At 47.7% G+C, this 18,098-nt stretch overlaps 12 non-coding genes across 12 annotated transcripts; all 12 read left to right on the forward strand.

Moving 5' to 3' along the window:
- Positions 1 to 1,142: 1,142 nt before the first annotated feature.
- On the forward strand, positions 1,143 to 1,333 carry LOC142715968 (U2 spliceosomal RNA). The gene has a single exon (XR_012871280.1). It is a non-coding gene; the product is annotated as a U2 spliceosomal RNA (small nuclear RNA).
- A 1,312-nt stretch (positions 1,334 to 2,645) lies between these two features.
- On the forward strand, positions 2,646 to 2,836 carry LOC142715969 (U2 spliceosomal RNA). Its single transcript, XR_012871281.1, has one exon. It is a non-coding gene; the product is annotated as a U2 spliceosomal RNA (small nuclear RNA).
- Positions 2,837 to 4,132: 1,296 nt separating this feature from the next.
- On the forward strand, positions 4,133 to 4,323 carry LOC142715971 (U2 spliceosomal RNA). The gene has a single exon (XR_012871282.1). It is a non-coding gene; the product is annotated as a U2 spliceosomal RNA (small nuclear RNA).
- Positions 4,324 to 5,611: 1,288 nt separating this feature from the next.
- On the forward strand, positions 5,612 to 5,802 carry LOC142715972 (U2 spliceosomal RNA). Its single transcript, XR_012871283.1, has one exon. It is a non-coding gene; the product is annotated as a U2 spliceosomal RNA (small nuclear RNA).
- Positions 5,803 to 7,094: 1,292 nt separating this feature from the next.
- Positions 7,095 to 7,285, forward strand: LOC142715973 (U2 spliceosomal RNA). The gene has a single exon (XR_012871284.1). It is a non-coding gene; the product is annotated as a U2 spliceosomal RNA (small nuclear RNA).
- A 1,292-nt stretch (positions 7,286 to 8,577) lies between these two features.
- LOC142715974 (U2 spliceosomal RNA) lies at positions 8,578 to 8,768 on the forward strand. Its single transcript, XR_012871285.1, has one exon. It is a non-coding gene; the product is annotated as a U2 spliceosomal RNA (small nuclear RNA).
- A 1,272-nt stretch (positions 8,769 to 10,040) lies between these two features.
- On the forward strand, positions 10,041 to 10,231 carry LOC142716027 (U2 spliceosomal RNA). The gene has a single exon (XR_012871332.1). It is a non-coding gene; the product is annotated as a U2 spliceosomal RNA (small nuclear RNA).
- A 1,288-nt stretch (positions 10,232 to 11,519) lies between these two features.
- On the forward strand, positions 11,520 to 11,710 carry LOC142715975 (U2 spliceosomal RNA). The gene has a single exon (XR_012871286.1). It is a non-coding gene; the product is annotated as a U2 spliceosomal RNA (small nuclear RNA).
- Positions 11,711 to 12,994: 1,284 nt separating this feature from the next.
- LOC142715976 (U2 spliceosomal RNA) lies at positions 12,995 to 13,185 on the forward strand. The gene has a single exon (XR_012871287.1). It is a non-coding gene; the product is annotated as a U2 spliceosomal RNA (small nuclear RNA).
- Positions 13,186 to 14,481: 1,296 nt separating this feature from the next.
- LOC142715978 (U2 spliceosomal RNA) lies at positions 14,482 to 14,672 on the forward strand. Its single transcript, XR_012871289.1, has one exon. It is a non-coding gene; the product is annotated as a U2 spliceosomal RNA (small nuclear RNA).
- Positions 14,673 to 15,968: 1,296 nt separating this feature from the next.
- LOC142715979 (U2 spliceosomal RNA) lies at positions 15,969 to 16,159 on the forward strand. Its single transcript, XR_012871290.1, has one exon. It is a non-coding gene; the product is annotated as a U2 spliceosomal RNA (small nuclear RNA).
- A 1,292-nt stretch (positions 16,160 to 17,451) lies between these two features.
- LOC142715980 (U2 spliceosomal RNA) lies at positions 17,452 to 17,642 on the forward strand. The gene has a single exon (XR_012871291.1). It is a non-coding gene; the product is annotated as a U2 spliceosomal RNA (small nuclear RNA).
- Positions 17,643 to 18,098: the final 456 nt, after the last annotated feature.

The following is an 18,098-nucleotide window of genomic DNA, read 5'->3' on the forward strand; positions in this document are numbered from 1 at the left end:
ATAGATTGCCACCTCTTGTTGTGTGTCGTCTGTGTTTCTGTGTTTCCGGCATTTCACATTGGAACACCTCATTCACCTTCCTTGTCTTCTCTCCGCCCTCCCTTTTAGGTAAGTTAAAGAGCTGCACCTGAGCCAGCCACTGATTGATTGATTGATTGATTGATTGATTGATTGATTGATTGATTGATTGATTGATTGATTGATGCAGCACAACAGTCAAATAGTGGAGTGGAGTAGGGGAACAGCAAACAGCCAATAAAGCAGCCCGCCCGCTCGCCTGCCCGCCACAATGGACCTACCTGTGTACACTAGATGGATGTGATGGAATGTACTGTCGTCCCTACATTTCAAGAAGAAGTAAGAATTGCAGTTGCAACAAAGCCTTGCTTGCCTACAAAGAGAGCAGCAATTTGGATTTGTTACTATGTTACCTAGAAGAATAACAAACTGTGCAAGGATGGAGGTTGTAGGAGCAAGGAGAAGTTGTCTGTAAAGTTGGTGGATGCCTATTTTCCATTTTGCAGTCCCTTGTCTCCCTCTTGTGGCCTCCTGGAGGCAACTAGCTGTGCAAAAAAAAGACAGCCTGGCGGCCGGCTGTTGCAGTGTTGCCCTCTCAGGCAACACTGAGTGACTGACTGAGCCTCACCGTCTTATATAAAGTTCAGACGGAACTTTGCACGTGTCATAGTGGAGCCCTCAGGATTCCAGAGCCAGCTTTCTGACATCATAATGGGGCCTCAGAGATAAAAGCCTGGGCCCAGGCAGTGTTGGTCAGTGCTGCTCAGCAGGCAGCACTGGACTGGACTGGATTACAGCTGATACAAGGTGTGAAGGAACAAGGGGTGGCTGTGGGCATGCACTTGCTGCCGCTGCCAGTGTTTATCTGCATGGCAGCAGGGCATTTGGGCGTTGCCAGGAAGGCGTTTTTATGTAGATTCCTCCTCTTTCAGCACTGCATTGTGGTGCAAGCAAAAGAAGCAAATCCTGTCTGGCTTCCTCTCCGGCCTTTATTCACCTCCCGTGTAGCTGTGAGTGTGTGAGCCTGCAGGGCCCCATGGAATTGCCTAGAAGTAGGCTGAATCGCTGCAAGGGCTGAACAGCAGTATCGGGCAGGCTCGGGCAACGCGCGGCCCGTTCGGGTTATCGCTTCTCGGCCTTTTGGCTAAGATCAAGTGTAGTATCTGTTCTTATCAGTTTAATATCTGATACGTCCCCTATCTGGGGACCATATATTAAATGGATTTTTAGAACAGGGAGATGGAAATAGAGCTTGCTCTGTCCACTCCACGCATTGACCTGGTATTGCAGTATTTCCAGGACCGGTGCACCCTTTCCTTATGTGTTGACTAAAAGCAGATTCCAAAAGTGTTTTTTGTCTTTGCTATTGTTTCTGTCTTTCTGAAGGGATCTCCCCTTTTAATCCCATTATTTCAACACCTGTTGGACAATGCATGAGTGATAATGAGCTCATTGATTAAATGCAATTAATGAATAGATTGCCACCTCTTGTTGTGTGTCGTCTGTGTTTCTGTGTTTCCGGCATTTCACATTGGAACACCTCATTCACCTTCCTTGTCTTCTCTCCGCCCTCCCTTTTAGGTAAGTTAAAGAGCTGCACCTGAGCCAGCCACTGATTGATTGATTGATTGATTGATTGATTGATTGATTGATTGATTGATTGATTGATTGATTGATTGATTGATTGATGCAGCACAACAGTCAAATAGTGGAGTGGAGTAGGGGAACAGCAAACAGCCAATAAAGCAGCCCGCCCGCTCGCCTGCCCGCCACAATGGACCTACCTGTGTACACTAGATGGATGTGATGGAATGTACTGTCGTCCCTACATTTCAAGAAGAAGTAAGAATTGCAGTTGCAACAAAGCCTTGCTTGCCTACAAAGAGAGCAGCAATTTGGATTTGTTACTATGTTACCTAGAAGAATAACAAACTGTGCAAGGATGGAGGTTGTAGGAGCAAGGAGAAGTTGTCTGTAAAGTTGGTGGATGCCTATTTTCCATTTTGCAGTCCCTTGTCTCCCTCTTGTGGCCTCCTGGAGGCAACTAGCTGTGCAAAAAAAAGACAGCCTGGCGGCCGGCTGTTGCAGTGTTGCCCTCTCAGGCAACACTGAGTGACTGACTGAGCCTCACCGTCTTATATAAAGTTCAGACGGAACTTTGCACGTGTCATAGTGGAGCCCTCAGGATTCCAGAGCCAGCTTTCTGACATCATAATGGGGCCTCAGAGATAAAAGCCTGGGCCCAGGCAGTGTTGGTCAGTGCTGCTCAGCAGGCAGCACTGGACTGGACTGGATTACAGCTGATACAAGGTGTGAAGGAACAAGGGGTGGCTGTGGGCATGCACTTGCTGCCGCTGCCAGTGTTTATCTGCATGGCAGCAGGGCATTTGGGCGTTGCCAGGAAGGCGTTTTTATGTAGATTCCTCCTCTTTCAGCACTGCATTGTGGTGCAAGCAAAAGAAGCAAATCCTGTCTGGCTTCCTCTCCGGCCTTTATTCACCTCCCGTGTAGCTGTGAGTGTGTGAGCCTGCAGGGCCCCATGGAATTGCCTAGAAGTAGGCTGAATCGCTGCAAGGGCTGAACAGCAGTATCGGGCAGGCTCGGGCAACGCGCGGCCCGTTCGGGTTATCGCTTCTCGGCCTTTTGGCTAAGATCAAGTGTAGTATCTGTTCTTATCAGTTTAATATCTGATACGTCCCCTATCTGGGGACCATATATTAAATGGATTTTTAGAACAGGGAGATGGAAATAGAGCTTGCTCTGTCCACTCCACGCATTGACCTGGTATTGCAGTATTTCCAGGACCGGTGCACCCTTTCCTTATGTGTTGACTAAAAGCAGATTCCAAAAGTGTTTTTTGTCTTTGCTATTGTTTCTGTCTTTCTGAAGGGATCTCCCCTTTTAATCCCATTATTTCAACACCTGTTGGACAATGCATGAGTGATAATGAGCTCATTGATTAAATGCAATTAATGAATAGATTGCCACCTCTTGTTGTGTGTCGTCTGTGTTTCTGTGTTTCCGGCATTTCACATTGGAACACCTCATTCACCTTCCTTGTCTTCTCTCCGCCCTCCCTTTTAGGTAAGTTAAAGAGCTGCACCTGAGCCAGCCACTGATTGATTGATTGATTGATTGATTGATTGATTGATTGATTGATTGATTGATTGATTGATGCAGCACAACAGTCAAATAGTGGAGTGGAGTAGGGGAACAGCAAACAGCCAATAAAGCAGCCCGCCCGCTCGCCTGCCCGCCACAATGGACCTACCTGTGTACACTAGATGGATGTGATGGAATGTACTGTCGTCCCTACATTTCAAGAAGAAGTAAGAATTGCAGTTGCAACAAAGCCTTGCTTGCCTACAAAGAGAGCAGCAATTTGGATTTGTTACTATGTTACCTAGAAGAATAACAAACTGTGCAAGGATGGAGGTTGTAGGAGCAAGGAGAAGTTGTCTGTAAAGTTGGTGGATGCCTATTTTCCATTTTGCAGTCCCTTGTCTCCCTCTTGTGGCCTCCTGGAGGCAACTAGCTGTGCAAAAAAAAGACAGCCTGGCGGCCGGCTGTTGCAGTGTTGCCCTCTCAGGCAACACTGAGTGACTGACTGAGCCTCACCGTCTTATATAAAGTTCAGACGGAACTTTGCACGTGTCATAGTGGAGCCCTCAGGATTCCAGAGCCAGCTTTCTGACATCATAATGGGGCCTCAGAGATAAAAGCCTGGGCCCAGGCAGTGTTGGTCAGTGCTGCTCAGCAGGCAGCACTGGACTGGACTGGATTACAGCTGATACAAGGTGTGAAGGAACAAGGGGTGGCTGTGGGCATGCACTTGCTGCCGCTGCCAGTGTTTATCTGCATGGCAGCAGGGCATTTGGGCGTTGCCAGGAAGGCGTTTTTATGTAGATTCCTCCTCTTTCAGCACTGCATTGTGGTGCAAGCAAAAGAAGCAAATCCTGTCTGGCTTCCTCTCCGGCCTTTATTCACCTCCCGTGTAGCTGTGAGTGTGTGAGCCTGCAGGGCCCCATGGAATTGCCTAGAAGTAGGCTGAATCGCTGCAAGGGCTGAACAGCAGTATCGGGCAGGCTCGGGCAACGCGCGGCCCGTTCGGGTTATCGCTTCTCGGCCTTTTGGCTAAGATCAAGTGTAGTATCTGTTCTTATCAGTTTAATATCTGATACGTCCCCTATCTGGGGACCATATATTAAATGGATTTTTAGAACAGGGAGATGGAAATAGAGCTTGCTCTGTCCACTCCACGCATTGACCTGGTATTGCAGTATTTCCAGGACCGGTGCACCCTTTCCTTATGTGTTGACTAAAAGCAGATTCCAAAAGTGTTTTTTGTCTTTGCTATTGTTTCTGTCTTTCTGAAGGGATCTCCCCTTTTAATCCCATTATTTCAACACCTGTTGGACAATGCATGAGTGATAATGAGCTCATTGATTAAATGCAATTAATGAATAGATTGCCACCTCTTGTTGTGTGTCGTCTGTGTTTCTGTGTTTCCGGCATTTCACATTGGAACACCTCATTCACCTTCCTTGTCTTCTCTCCGCCCTCCCTTTTAGGTAAGTTAAAGAGCTGCACCTGAGCCAGCCACTGATTGATTGATTGATTGATTGATTGATTGATTGATTGATTGATTGATTGATGCAGCACAACAGTCAAATAGTGGAGTGGAGTAGGGGAACAGCAAACAGCCAATAAAGCAGCCCGCCCGCTCGCCTGCCCGCCACAATGGACCTACCTGTGTACACTAGATGGATGTGATGGAATGTACTGTCGTCCCTACATTTCAAGAAGAAGTAAGAATTGCAGTTGCAACAAAGCCTTGCTTGCCTACAAAGAGAGCAGCAATTTGGATTTGTTACTATGTTACCTAGAAGAATAACAAACTGTGCAAGGATGGAGGTTGTAGGAGCAAGGAGAAGTTGTCTGTAAAGTTGGTGGATGCCTATTTTCCATTTTGCAGTCCCTTGTCTCCCTCTTGTGGCCTCCTGGAGGCAACTAGCTGTGCAAAAAAAAGACAGCCTGGCGGCCGGCTGTTGCAGTGTTGCCCTCTCAGGCAACACTGAGTGACTGACTGAGCCTCACCGTCTTATATAAAGTTCAGACGGAACTTTGCACGTGTCATAGTGGAGCCCTCAGGATTCCAGAGCCAGCTTTCTGACATCATAATGGGGCCTCAGAGATAAAAGCCTGGGCCCAGGCAGTGTTGGTCAGTGCTGCTCAGCAGGCAGCACTGGACTGGACTGGATTACAGCTGATACAAGGTGTGAAGGAACAAGGGGTGGCTGTGGGCATGCACTTGCTGCCGCTGCCAGTGTTTATCTGCATGGCAGCAGGGCATTTGGGCGTTGCCAGGAAGGCGTTTTTATGTAGATTCCTCCTCTTTCAGCACTGCATTGTGGTGCAAGCAAAAGAAGCAAATCCTGTCTGGCTTCCTCTCCGGCCTTTATTCACCTCCCGTGTAGCTGTGAGTGTGTGAGCCTGCAGGGCCCCATGGAATTGCCTAGAAGTAGGCTGAATCGCTGCAAGGGCTGAACAGCAGTATCGGGCAGGCTCGGGCAACGCGCGGCCCGTTCGGGTTATCGCTTCTCGGCCTTTTGGCTAAGATCAAGTGTAGTATCTGTTCTTATCAGTTTAATATCTGATACGTCCCCTATCTGGGGACCATATATTAAATGGATTTTTAGAACAGGGAGATGGAAATAGAGCTTGCTCTGTCCACTCCACGCATTGACCTGGTATTGCAGTATTTCCAGGACCGGTGCACCCTTTCCTTATGTGTTGACTAAAAGCAGATTCCAAAAGTGTTTTTTGTCTTTGCTATTGTTTCTGTCTTTCTGAAGGGATCTCCCCTTTTAATCCCATTATTTCAACACCTGTTGGACAATGCATGAGTGATAATGAGCTCATTGATTAAATGCAATTAATGAATAGATTGCCACCTCTTGTTGTGTGTCGTCTGTGTTTCTGTGTTTCCGGCATTTCACATTGGAACACCTCATTCACCTTCCTTGTCTTCTCTCCGCCCTCCCTTTTAGGTAAGTTAAAGAGCTGCACCTGAGCCAGCCACTGATTGATTGATTGATTGATTGATTGATTGATTGATTGATTGATTGATTGATTGATGCAGCACAACAGTCAAATAGTGGAGTGGAGTAGGGGAACAGCAAACAGCCAATAAAGCAGCCCGCCCGCTCGCCTGCCCGCCACAATGGACCTACCTGTGTACACTAGATGGATGTGATGGAATGTACTGTCGTCCCTACATTTCAAGAAGAAGTAAGAATTGCAGTTGCAACAAAGCCTTGCTTGCCTACAAAGAGAGCAGCAATTTGGATTTGTTACTATGTTACCTAGAAGAATAACAAACTGTGCAAGGATGGAGGTTGTAGGAGCAAGGAGAAGTTGTCTGTAAAGTTGGTGGATGCCTATTTTCCATTTTGCAGTCCCTTGTCTCCCTCTTGTGGCCTCCTGGAGGCAACTAGCTGTGCAAAAAAAAGACAGCCTGGCGGCCGGCTGTTGCAGTGTTGCCCTCTCAGGCAACACTGAGTGACTGACTGAGCCTCACCGTCTTATATAAAGTTCAGACGGAACTTTGCACGTGTCATAGTGGAGCCCTCAGGATTCCAGAGCCAGCTTTCTGACATCATAATGGGGCCTCAGAGATAAAAGCCTGGGCCCAGGCAGTGTTGGTCAGTGCTGCTCAGCAGGCAGCACTGGACTGGACTGGATTACAGCTGATACAAGGTGTGAAGGAACAAGGGGTGGCTGTGGGCATGCACTTGCTGCCGCTGCCAGTGTTTATCTGCATGGCAGCAGGGCATTTGGGCGTTGCCAGGAAGGCGTTTTTATGTAGATTCCTCCTCTTTCAGCACTGCATTGTGGTGCAAGCAAAAGAAGCAAATCCTGTCTGGCTTCCTCTCCGGCCTTTATTCACCTCCCGTGTAGCTGTGAGTGTGTGAGCCTGCAGGGCCCCATGGAATTGCCTAGAAGTAGGCTGAATCGCTGCAAGGGCTGAACAGCAGTATCGGGCAGGCTCGGGCAACGCGCGGCCCGTTCGGGTTATCGCTTCTCGGCCTTTTGGCTAAGATCAAGTGTAGTATCTGTTCTTATCAGTTTAATATCTGATACGTCCCCTATCTGGGGACCATATATTAAATGGATTTTTAGAACAGGGAGATGGAAATAGAGCTTGCTCTGTCCACTCCACGCATTGACCTGGTATTGCAGTATTTCCAGGACCGGTGCACCCTTTCCTTATGTGTTGACTAAAAGCAGATTCCAAAAGTGTTTTTTGTCTTTGCTATTGTTTCTGTCTTTCTGAAGGGATCTCCCCTTTTAATCCCATTATTTCAACACCTGTTGGACAATGCATGAGTGATAATGAGCTCATTGATTAAATGCAATTAATGAATAGATTGCCACCTCTTGTTGTGTGTCGTCTGTGTTTCTGTGTTTCCGGCATTTCACATTGGAACACCTCATTCACCTTCCTTGTCTTCTCTCCGCCCTCCCTTTTAGGTAAGTTAAAGAGCTGCACCTGAGCCAGCCACTGATTGATTGATTGATTGATTGATTGATTGATTGATTGATTGATTGATTGATTGATGCAGCACAACAGTCAAATAGTGGAGTGGAGTAGGGGAACAGCAAACAGCCAATAAAGCAGCCCGCCCGCTCGCCTGCCCGCCACAATGGACCTACCTGTGTACACTAGATGGATGTGATGGAATGTACTGTCGTCCCTACATTTCAAGAAGAAGTAAGAATTGCAGTTGCAACAAAGCCTTGCTTGCCTACAAAGAGAGCAGCAATTTGGATTTGTTACTATGTTACCTAGAAGAATAACAAACTGTGCAAGGATGGAGGTTGTAGGAGCAAGGAGAAGTTGTCTGTAAAGTTGGTGGATGCCTATTTTCCATTTTGCAGTCCCTTGTCTCCCTCTTGTGGCCTCCTGGAGGCAACTAGCTGTGCAAAAAAAAGACAGCCTGGCGGCCGGCTGTTGCAGTGTTGCCCTCTCAGGCAACACTGAGTGACTGACTGAGCCTCACCGTCTTATATAAAGTTCAGACGGAACTTTGCACGTGTCATAGTGGAGCCCTCAGGATTCCAGAGCCAGCTTTCTGACATCATAATGGGGCCTCAGAGATAAAAGCCTGGGCCCAGGCAGTGTTGGTCAGTGCTGCTCAGCAGGCAGCACTGGACTGGACTGGATTACAGCTGATACAAGGTGTGAAGGAACAAGGGGTGGCTGTGGGCATGCACTTGCTGCCGCTGCCAGTGTTTATCTGCATGGCAGCAGGGCATTTGGGCGTTGCCAGGAAGGCGTTTTTATGTAGATTCCTCCTCTTTCAGCACTGCATTGTGGTGCAAGCAAAAGAAGCAAATCATGTCTGGCTTCCTCTCCGGCCTTTATTCACCTCCCGTGTAGCTGTGAGTGTGTGAGCCTGCAGGGCCCCATGGAATTGCCTAGAAGTAGGCTGAATCGCTGCAAGGGCTGAACAGCAGTATCGGGCAGGCTCGGGCAACGCGCGGCCCGTTCGGGTTATCGCTTCTCGGCCTTTTGGCTAAGATCAAGTGTAGTATCTGTTCTTATCAGTTTAATATCTGATACGTCCCCTATCTGGGGACCATATATTAAATGGATTTTTAGAACAGGGAGATGGAAATAGAGCTTGCTCTGTCCACTCCACGCATTGACCTGGTATTGCAGTATTTCCAGGACCGGTGCACCCTTTCCTTATGTGTTGACTAAAAGCAGATTCCAAAAGTGTTTTTTGTCTTTGCTATTGTTTCTGTCTTTCTGAAGGGATCTCCCCTTTTAATCCCATTATTTCAACACCTGTTGGACAATGCATGAGTGATAATGAGCTCATTGATTAAATGCAATTAATGAATAGATTGCCACCTCTTGTTGTGTGTCGTCTGTGTTTCTGTGTTTCCGGCATTTCACATTGGAACACCTCATTCACCTTCCTTGTCTTCTCTCCGCCCTCCCTTTTAGGTAAGTTAAAGAGCTGCACCTGAGCCAGCCACTGATTGATTGATTGATTGATTGATTGATTGATTGATGCAGCACAACAGTCAAATAGTGGAGTGGAGTAGGGGAACAGCAAACAGCCAATAAAGCAGCCCGCCCGCTCGCCTGCCCGCCACAATGGACCTACCTGTGTACACTAGATGGATGTGATGGAATGTACTGTCGTCCCTACATTTCAAGAAGAAGTAAGAATTGCAGTTGCAACAAAGCCTTGCTTGCCTACAAAGAGAGCAGCAATTTGGATTTGTTACTATGTTACCTAGAAGAATAACAAACTGTGCAAGGATGGAGGTTGTAGGAGCAAGGAGAAGTTGTCTGTAAAGTTGGTGGATGCCTATTTTCCATTTTGCAGTCCCTTGTCTCCCTCTTGTGGCCTCCTGGAGGCAACTAGCTGTGCAAAAAAAAGACAGCCTGGCGGCCGGCTGTTGCAGTGTTGCCCTCTCAGGCAACACTGAGTGACTGACTGAGCCTCACCGTCTTATATAAAGTTCAGATGGAACTTTGCACGTGTCATAGTGGAGCCCTCAGGATTCCAGAGCCAGCTTTCTGACATCATAATGGGGCCTCAGAGATAAAAGCCTGGGCCCAGGCAGTGTTGGTCAGTGCTGCTCAGCAGGCAGCACTGGACTGGACTGGATTACAGCTGATACAAGATGTGAAGAAACAAGGGGTGGCTGTGGGCATGCACTTGCTGCCGCTGCCAGTGTTTATCTGCATGGCAGCAGGGCATTTGGGCGTTGCCAGGAAGGCGTTTTTATGTAGATTCCTCCTCTTTCAGCACTGCATTGTGGTGCAAGCAAAAGAAGCAAATCCTGTCTGGCTTCCTCTCCGGCCTTTATTCACCTCCCGTGTAGCTGTGAGTGTGTGAGCCTGCAGGGCCCCATGGAATTGCCTAGAAGTAGGCTGAATCGCTGCAAGGGCTGAACAGCAGTATCGGGCAGGCTCGGGCAACGCGCGGCCCGTTCGGGTTATCGCTTCTCGGCCTTTTGGCTAAGATCAAGTCTAGTATCTGTTCTTATCAGTTTAATATCTGATACGTCCCCTATCTGGGGACCATATATTAAATGGATTTTTAGAACAGGGAGATGGAAATAGAGCTTGCTCTGTCCACTCCACGCATTGACCTGGTATTGCAGTATTTCCAGGACCGGTGCACCCTTTCCTTATGTGTTGACTAAAAGCAGATTCCAAAAGTGTTTTTTGTCTTTGCTATTGTTTCTGTCTTTCTGAAGGGATCTCCCCTTTTAATCCCATTATTTCAACACCTGTTGGACAATGCATGAGTGATAATGAGCTCATTGATTAAATGCAATTAATGAATAGATTGCCACCTCTTGTTGTGTGTCGTCTGTGTTTCTGTGTTTCCGGCATTTCACATTGGAACACCTCATTCACCTTCCTTGTCTTCTCTCCGCCCTCCCTTTTAGGTAAGTTAAAGAGCTGCACCTGAGCCAGCCACTGATTGATTGATTGATTGATTGATTGATTGATTGATTGATTGATTGATGCAGCACAACAGTCAAATAGTGGAGTGGAGTAGGGGAACAGCAAACAGCCAATAAAGCAGCCCGCCCGCTCGCCTGCCCGCCACAATGGACCTACCTGTGTACACTAGATGGATGTGATGGAATGTACTGTCGTCCCTACATTTCAAGAAGAAGTAAGAATTGCAGTTGCAACAAAGCCTTGCTTGCCTACAAAGAGAGCAGCAATTTGGATTTGTTACTATGTTACCTAGAAGAATAACAAACTGTGCAAGGATGGAGGTTGTAGGAGCAAGGAGAAGTTGTCTGTAAAGTTGGTGGATGCCTATTTTCCATTTTGCAGTCCCTTGTCTCCCTCTTGTGGCCTCCTGGAGGCAACTAGCTGTGCAAAAAAAAGACAGCCTGGCGGCCGGCTGTTGCAGTGTTGCCCTCTCAGGCAACACTGAGTGACTGACTGAGCCTCACCGTCTTATATAAAGTTCAGACGGAACTTTGCACGTGTCATAGTGGAGCCCTCAGGATTCCAGAGCCAGCTTTCTGACATCATAATGGGGCCTCAGAGATAAAAGCCTGGGCCCAGGCAGTGTTGGTCAGTGCTGCTCAGCAGGCAGCACTGGACTGGACTGGATTACAGCTGATACAAGGTGTGAAGGAACAAGGGGTGGCTGTGGGCATGCACTTACTTGCTGCCGCTGCCAGTGTTTATCTGCATGGCAGCAGGGCATTTGGGCGTTGCCAGGAAGGCGTTTTTATGTAGATTCCTCCTCTTTCAGCACTGCATTGTGGTGCAAGCAAAAGAAGCAAATCCTGTCTGGCTTCCTCTCCGGCCTTTATTCACCTCCCGTGTAGCTGTGAGTGTGTGAGCCTGCAGGGCCCCATGGAATTGCCTAGAAGTAGGCTGAATCGCTGCAAGGGCTGAACAGCAGTATCGGGCAGGCTCGGGCAACGCGCGGCCCGTTCGGGTTATCGCTTCTCGGCCTTTTGGCTAAGATCAAGTGTAGTATCTGTTCTTATCAGTTTAATATCTGATACGTCCCCTATCTGGGGACCATATATTAAATGGATTTTTAGAACAGGGAGATGGAAATAGAGCTTGCTCTGTCCACTCCACGCATTGACCTGGTATTGCAGTATTTCCAGGACCGGTGCACCCTTTCCTTATGTGTTGACTAAAAGCAGATTCCAAAAGTGTTTTTTGTCTTTGCTATTGTTTCTGTCTTTCTGAAGGGATCTCCCCTTTTAATCCCATTATTTCAACACCTGTTGGACAATGCATGAGTGATAATGAGCTCATTGATTAAATGCAATTAATGAATAGATTGCCACCTCTTGTTGTGTGTCGTCTGTGTTTCTGTGTTTCCGGCATTTCACATTGGAACACCTCATTCACCTTCCTTGTCTTCTCTCCGCCCTCCCTTTTAGGTAAGTTAAAGAGCTGCACCTGAGCCAGCCACTGATTGATTGATTGATTGATTGATTGATTGATTGATTGATTGATTGATGCAGCACAACAGTCAAATAGTGGAGTGGAGTAGGGGAACAGCAAACAGCCAATAAAGCAGCCCGCCCGCTCGCCTGCCCGCCACAATGGACCTACCTGTGTACACTAGATGGATGTGATGGAATGTACTGTCGTCCCTACATTTCAAGAAGAAGTAAGAATTGCAGTTGCAACAAAGCCTTGCTTGCCTACAAAGAGAGCAGCAATTTGGATTTGTTACTATGTTACCTAGAAGAATAACAAACTGTGCAAGGATGGAGGTTGTAGGAGCAAGGAGAAGTTGTCTGTAAAGTTGGTGGATGCCTATTTTCCATTTTGCAGTCCCTTGTCTCCCTCTTGTGGCCTCCTGGAGGCAACTAGCTGTGCAAAAAAAAGACAGCCTGGCGGCCGGCTGTTGCAGTGTTGCCCTCTCAGGCAACACTGAGTGACTGACTGAGCCTCACCGTCTTATATAAAGTTCAGACGGAACTTTGCACGTGTCATAGTGGAGCCCTCAGGATTCCAGAGCCAGCTTTCTGACATCATAATGGGGCCTCAGAGATAAAAGCCTGGGCCCAGGCAGTGTTGGTCAGTGCTGCTCAGCAGGCAGCACTGGACTGGACTGGATTACAGCTGATACAAGGTGTGAAGGAACAAGGGGTGGCTGTGGGCATGCACTTGCTGCCGCTGCCAGTGTTTATCTGCATGGCAGCAGGGCATTTGGGCGTTGCCAGGAAGGCGTTTTTATGTAGATTCCTCCTCTTTCAGCACTGCATTGTGGTGCAAGCAAAAGAAGCAAATCCTGTCTGGCTTCCTCTCCGGCCTTTATTCACCTCCCGTGTAGCTGTGAGTGTGTGAGCCTGCAGGGCCCCATGGAATTGCCTCGAAGTAGGCTGAATCGCTGCAAGGGCTGAACAGCAGTATCGGGCAGGCTCGGGCAACGCGCGGCCCGTTCGGGTTATCGCTTCTCGGCCTTTTGGCTAAGATCAAGTGTAGTATCTGTTCTTATCAGTTTAATATCTGATACGTCCCCTATCTGGGGACCATATATTAAATGGATTTTTAGAACAGGGAGATGGAAATAGAGCTTGCTCTGTCCACTCCACGCATTGACCTGGTATTGCAGTATTTCCAGGACCGGTGCACCCTTTCCTTATGTGTTGACTAAAAGCAGATTCCAAAAGTGTTTTTTGTCTTTGCTATTGTTTCTGTCTTTCTGAAGGGATCTCCCCTTTTAATCCCATTATTTCAACACCTGTTGGACAATGCATGAGTGATAATGAGCTCATTGATTAAATGCAATTAATGAATAGATTGCCACCTCTTGTTGTGTGTCGTCTGTGTTTCTGTGTTTCCGGCATTTCACATTGGAACACCTCATTCACCTTCCTTGTCTTCTCTCCGCCCTCCCTTTTAGGTAAGTTAAAGAGCTGCACCTGAGCCAGCCACTGATTGATTGATTGATTGATTGATTGATTGATTGATTGATTGATTGATTGATTGATTGATGCAGCACAACAGTCAAATAGTGGAGTGGAGTAGGGGAACAGCAAACAGCCAATAAAGCAGCCCGCCCGCTCGCCTGCCCGCCACAATGGACCTACCTGTGTACACTAGATGGATGTGATGGAATGTACTGTCGTCCCTACATTTCAAGAAGAAGTAAGAATTGCAGTTGCAACAAAGCCTTGCTTGCCTACAAAGAGAGCAGCAATTTGGATTTGTTACTATGTTACCTAGAAGAATAACAAACTGTGCAAGGATGGAGGTTGTAGGAGCAAGGAGAAGTTGTCTGTAAAGTTGGTGGATGCCTATTTTCCATTTTGCAGTCCCTTGTCTCCCTCTTGTGGCCTCCTGGAGGCAACTAGCTGTGCAAAAAAAAGACAGCCTGGCGGCCGGCTGTTGCAGTGTTGCCCTCTCAGGCAACACTGAGTGACTGACTGAGCCTCACCGTCTTATATAAAGTTCAGACGGAACTTTGCACGTGTCATAGTGGAGCCCTCAGGATTCCAGAGCCAGCTTTCTGACATCATAATGGGGCCTCAGAGATAAAAGCCTGGGCCCAGGCAGTGTTGGTCAGTGCTGCTCAGCAGGCAGCACTGGACTGGACTGGATTACAGCTGATACAAGGTGTGAAGGAACAAGGGGTGGCTGTGGGCATGCACTTGCTGCCGCTGCCAGTGTTTATCTGCATGGCAGCAGGGCATTTGGGCGTTGCCAGGAAGGCGTTTTTATGTAGATTCCTCCTCTTTCAGCACTGCATTGTGGTGCAAGCAAAATAAGCAAATCCTGTCTGGCTTCCTCTCCGGCCTTTATTCACCTCCCGTGTAGCTGTGAGTGTGTGAGCCTGCAGGGCCCCATGGAATTGCCTAGAAGTAGGCTGAATCGCTGCAAGGGCTGAACAGCAGTATCGGGCAGGCTCGGGCAACGCGCGGCCCGTTCGGGTTATCGCTTCTCGGCCTTTTGGCTAAGATCAAGTGTAGTATCTGTTCTTATCAGTTTAATATCTGATACGTCCCCTATCTGGGGACCATATATTAAATGGATTTTTAGAACAGGGAGATGGAAATAGAGCTTGCTCTGTCCACTCCACGCATTGACCTGGTATTGCAGTATTTCCAGGACCGGTGCACCCTTTCCTTATGTGTTGACTAAAAGCAGATTCCAAAAGTGTTTTTTGTCTTTGCTATTGTTTCTGTCTTTCTGAAGGGATCTCCCCTTTTAATCCCATTATTTCAACACCTGTTGGACAATGCATGAGTGATAATGAGCTCATTGATTAAATGCAATTAATGAATAGATTGCCACCTCTTGTTGTGTGTCGTCTGTGTTTCTGTGTTTCCGGCATTTCACATTGGAACACCTCATTCACCTTCCTTGTCTTCTCTCCGCCCTCCCTTTTAGGTAAGTTAAAGAGCTGCACCTGAGCCAGCCACTGATTGATTGATTGATTGATTGATTGATTGATTGATTGATTGATTGATTGATTGATTGATGCAGCACAACAGTCAAATAGTGGAGTGGAGTAGGGGAACAGCAAACAGCCAATAAAGCAGCCCGCCCGCTCGCCTGCCCGCCACAATGGACCTACCTGTGTACACTAGATGGATGTGATGGAATGTACTGTCGTCCCTACATTTCAAGAAGAAGTAAGAATTGCAGTTGCAACAAAGCCTTGCTTGCCTACAAAGAGAGCAGCAATTTGGATTTGTTACTATGTTACCTAGAAGAATAACAAACTGTGCAAGGATGGAGGTTGTAGGAGCAAGGAGAAGTTGTCTGTAAAGTTGGTGGATGCCTATTTTCCATTTTGCAGTCCCTTGTCTCCCTCTTGTGGCCTCCTGGAGGCAACTAGCTGTGCAAAAAAAAGACAGCCTGGCGGCCGGCTGTTGCAGTGTTGCCCTCTCAGGCAACACTGAGTGACTGACTGAGCCTCACCGTCTTATATAAAGTTCAGACAGAACTTTGCACGTGTCATAGTGGAGCCCTCAGGATTCCAGAGCCAGCTTTCTGACATCATAATGGGGCCTCAGAGATAAAAGCCTGGGCCCAGGCAGTGTTGGTCAGTGCTGCTCAGCAGGCAGCACTGGACTGGACTGGATTACAGCTGATACAAGGTGTGAAGGAACAAGGGGTGGCTGTGGGCATGCACTTGCTGCCGCTGCCAGTGTTTATCTGCATGGCAGCAGGGCATTTGGGCGTTGCCAGGAAGGCGTTTTTATGTAGATTCCTCCTCTTTCAGCACTGCATTGTGGTGCAAGCAAAAGAAGCAAATCCTGTCTGGCTTCCTCTCCGGCCTTTATTCACCTCCCGTGTAGCTGTGAGTGTGTGAGCCTGCAGGGCCCCATGGAATTGCCTAGAAGTAGGCTGAATCGCTGCAAGGGCTGAACAGCAGTATCGGGCAGGCTCGGGCAACGCGCGGCCCGTTCGGGTTATCGCTTCTCGGCCTTTTGGCTAAGATCAAGTGTAGTATCTGTTCTTATCAGTTTAATATCTGATACGTCCCCTATCTGGGGACCATATATTAAATGGATTTTTAGAACAGGGAGATGGAAATAGAGCTTGCTCTGTCCACTCCACGCATTGACCTGGTATTGCAGTATTTCCAGGACCGGTGCACCCTTTCCTTATGTGTTGACTAAAAGCAGATTCCAAAAGTGTTTTTTGTCTTTGCTATTGTTTCTGTCTTTCTGAAGGGATCTCCCCTTTTAATCCCATTATTTCAACACCTGTTGGACAATGCATGAGTGATAATGAGCTCATTGATTAAATGCAATTAATGAATAGATTGCCACCTCTTGTTGTGTGTCGTCTGTGTTTCTGTGTTTCCGGCATTTCACATTGGAACACCTCATTCACCTTCCTTGTCTTCTCTCCGCCCTCCCTTTTAGGTAAGTTAAAGAGCTGCACCTGAGCCAGCCACTGATTGATTGATTGATTGATTGATTGATTGATTGATTGATTGATTGATTGATTGATGCAGCACAACAGTCAAATAGTGGAGTGGAGTAGGGGAACAGCAAACAGCCAATAAAGCAGCCCGCCCGCTCGCCTGCCCGCCACAATGGACCTACCTGTGTACACTAGATGGATGTGATGGAATGTACTGTCGTCCCTACATTTCAAGAAGAAGTAAGAATTGCAGTTGCAACAAAGCCTTGCTTGCCTACAAAGAGAGCAGCAATTTGGATTTGTTACTATGTTACCTAGAAGAATAACAAACTGTGCAAGGATGGAGGTTGTAGGAGCAAGGAGAAGTTGTCTGTAAAGTTGGTGGATGCCTATTTTCCATTTTGCAGTCCCTTGTCTCCCTCTTGTGGCCTCCTGGAGGCAACTAGCTGTGCAAAAAAAAGACAGCCTGGCGGCCGGCTGTTGCAGTGTTGCCCTCTCAGGCAACACTGAGTGACTGACTGAGCCTCACCGTCTTATATAAAGTTCAGACGGAACTTTGCACGTGTCATAGTGGAGCCCTCAGGATTCCAGAGCCAGCTTTCTGACATCATAATGGGGCCTCAGAGATAAAAGCCTGGGCCCAGGCAGTGTTGGTCAGTGCTGCTCAGCAGGCAGCACTGGACTGGACTGGATTACAGCTGATACAAGGTGTGAAGGAACAAGGGGTGGCTGTGGGCATGCACTTGCTGCCGCTGCCAGTGTTTATCTGCATGGCAGCAGGGCATTTGGGCGTTGCCAGGAAGGCGTTTTTATGTAGATTCCTCCTCTTTCAGCACTGCATTGTGGTGCAAGCAAAAGAAGCAAATCCTGTCTGGCTTCCTCTCCGGCCTTTATTCACCTCCCGTGTAGCTGTGAGTGTGTGAGCCTGCAGGGCCCCATGGAATTGCCTAGAAGTAGGCTGAATCGCTGCAAGGGCTGAACAGCAGTATCGGGCAGGCTCGGGCAACGCGCGGCCCGTTCGGGTTATCGCTTCTCGGCCTTTTGGCTAAGATCAAGTGTAGTATCTGTTCTTATCAGTTTAATATCTGATACGTCCCCTATCTGGGGACCATATATTAAATGGATTTTTAGAACAGGGAGATGGAAATAGAGCTTGCTCTGTCCACTCCACGCATTGACCTGGTATTGCAGTATTTCCAGGACCGGTGCACCCTTTCCTTATGTGTTGACTAAAAGCAGATTCCAAAAGTGTTTTTTGTCTTTGCTATTGTTTCTGTCTTCATGAAGGGATCTCCCCTTTTAATCCCATTATTTCAACACCTGTTGGACAATGCATGAGTGATAATGAGCTCATTGATTAAATGCAATTAATGAATAGATTGCCACCTCTTGTTGTGTGTCGTCTGTGTTTCTGTGTTTCCGGCATTTCACATTGGAACACCTCATTCACCTTCCTTGTCTTCTCTCCGCCCTCCCTTTTAGGTAAGTTAAAGAGCTGCACCTGAGCCAGCCACTGATTGATTGATTGATTGATTGATTGATTGATTGATTGATGCAGCACAACAGTCAAATAGTGGAGTCGAGTAGGGGAACAGCAAACAGCCAATAAAGCAGCCCGCCCGCTCGCCTGCCCGCCACAATGGACCTACCTGTGTACACTAGATGGATGTGA

This window comes from Rhinoderma darwinii, unplaced genomic scaffold (assembly GCF_050947455.1).
Source record: "Rhinoderma darwinii isolate aRhiDar2 unplaced genomic scaffold, aRhiDar2.hap1 Scaffold_446, whole genome shotgun sequence".
Classification (NCBI taxonomy): Eukaryota; Metazoa; Chordata; class Amphibia; order Anura; family Rhinodermatidae; genus Rhinoderma; species Rhinoderma darwinii.